Raw genomic sequence first — 2,530 nt, 5'->3', positions numbered from 1 at the left:
ACCACCGCTTTAGTCGAGCAACAAATCGGCTCCAGGACTTTATCTTTGTATTCTGTCGGCCTCTTTTTGCCGAAACGCTAAGATACGGGGACGTAAACACAAATACGGGGGGGGGGGACAAACACAGACACACACACATATACACACACACATAGATATATATATATATACATATATACGACGGGATTCTTTCAGTTTCCGTCTACCAAATCCACTCACAAGGCTTTGGTCGGCCCGAGACTATAGCAGAAGACACTTGCCCTAGGTGCCACGCAGTGGGACTGAACCCGGAAGCATGTGGTTCGTAAACAGGCTACTTACCACTCTTACATGTTAAAAATAATTATAAACGTCCTTCTATGTATTTTATGATAACATCTTTGGCCATTGATATATTCATAAATAATCTTCATTATCTATAATATATCCTCCATTACGTTCCAATTATTTAATTTTTTAAATAATAAGAATAGAAATTAATATTATTAAGCAATATTATTAAATAATATCAATTTCAACCAGTGGTTATCATACCTATTTAAATATAAGCAATATGAGAAATCACTTATTGGAGTCCTTGTGTGTTAAAAATAGACGTCAAACCATCTTCCCACTAAATCTGTGCTGTTTATTTCTTTTCATTTGTCAAGCTCGTAAGCATCTTGCGCCTTACTAAGTTGAGAGCACAGATTTAATGGTAAGACGGTTTGACGTCTATTGTTAGCATACAAGGGATCCACATAGTGATCTCTCATATTATTTATATTTAATTTTTTCCAACTCATATCCGGTGATTTTGCCGTGGCTCGAAGTTACCGTTCTTTTTACATAAACGCTGTGCATGGCATTTGAGTTCAAAACTTGAATGCGTAGATAGAGGTTGAAACATTTCTCTTGCCTGTCGGGATTCATGCTAGCCCCAAGGTAAAGTCTTCTGTTGATTCCTATCTATAGAAATATTTCCCTTAACGAGACGAATGGATCGCTTAAGAGGTCCCTAACGTCGAAATTGCAATAGGGAATTAACCAGTTATTTTTACTTCTAAGGAAGAGAGAGAAATATAACGTAACGAAAGTAATTGAAAGAAAAAAAAAACATTATAACAGAACAGAGAAAGAGAGAGAGAGAGAGAGAGAGAGAGAGAGAGAGAGAGAGAGAGAGAGAGAGAGACAGACAGAGAAACAGACAGACAGGCAGATAAATTGATAAATGGAACGAATGCAAGTAAAATAGATAGGTGGATAAAAAGGTAGATGGAGAAATAGATAGATAGAAAGAATCAAAAGGTAAAAGTGCAGTCACAGCAACAAAGATAATGCACAGGATTAATATGTGAGTTTGTGCGTGTGTGTATGTGTGTGTGGTGGGGGACATGTGTGTATTTATGTATATTTTTAGGTTGCCTCTCTCTCTCTCTCTCTCTCTCTCTCTCTCTCTATATATATATATATATATATATATATATACACGCACGGGATAAGTTCCAATGCGCGGAAATTTGAGTCACTATATATTTTCTACTCTAGTCACAAGGCCTGCAATTTTTTGGGTGTGCGGCCTGTCGATTAGATCGACCTCAGTACGTAACTGGTACTTAATTTATCGACCCCGAAAGGATGAAAGGCAAAGCTGACCTCGGCGGAATTTGAACTTACAACGTAGCAGCAGACAAAATACCGCTAAGTATTTTACGCGGTGTGCTAACGTTTCTTATTTCGTTACTGCCCACAAGGGGTTGCGCACAGAGGCGACAAGCAAGGACAGACAAACGGATTAAGTCGATTATATCAACCCCAGTGTGTAACTGGTACTTATTTAATCGACCCCGAAAGGATGAAAGGCAAAGTCGACCTCGACGGAATTTGAACTCAGAACGTAACGGCAGACGAAATATCGCTATGCATTTCGCCCGGCGTCCTAACGTTTTTGTCAGCCCACCGTCTTTTGAGTAACTATGTAACTTCTGCCGGTTATTAATAAGAAATAGACACGCACAGACACACGGACACACACAGACATAGACACAAACACACTCACGTGCACTCACGCACACACTAACACATACGTATGATGGTTTATGTAGATATGCATATACATATGTAGATATCTTTACTCTTTACTCTTTTACATACGCACAGACTCACACACACACATATATATATATATGATTATATTTATATAAGTATATACGTATACTTATTTCTTGCACTCTTTGAAATTAACCCCGTCTAAAATTTTGGTCCCGCCTACGTTGACCTGTTCACATTACTGACCTTTACTCTATAGCTTCGCTTTTCACAGAAGTGTGATAAAAAAAAAAAAGCAAAAAAAGCAAAAGATTTGATGGTAATAAAAAAATAAACCTAAAAAAGACAATGCAATGTAATAAAAGAATATAACAATACTGCAGAGAAGTAAGCATCGAATAATTAATTGGACAAATGATTAATTAATTATCTGCAAATAATATATTTCCGCGAACACGTACACACATATACAAAAAACGTACCCATATGTGTAAATGTATAT

This window comes from Octopus bimaculoides, chromosome 21 (genome assembly GCF_001194135.2).
Source record: "Octopus bimaculoides isolate UCB-OBI-ISO-001 chromosome 21, ASM119413v2, whole genome shotgun sequence".
NCBI classification, from domain to species: Eukaryota; Metazoa; Mollusca; class Cephalopoda; order Octopoda; family Octopodidae; genus Octopus; species Octopus bimaculoides.
Note: the sequence above shows the minus strand (reverse complement) of the source record.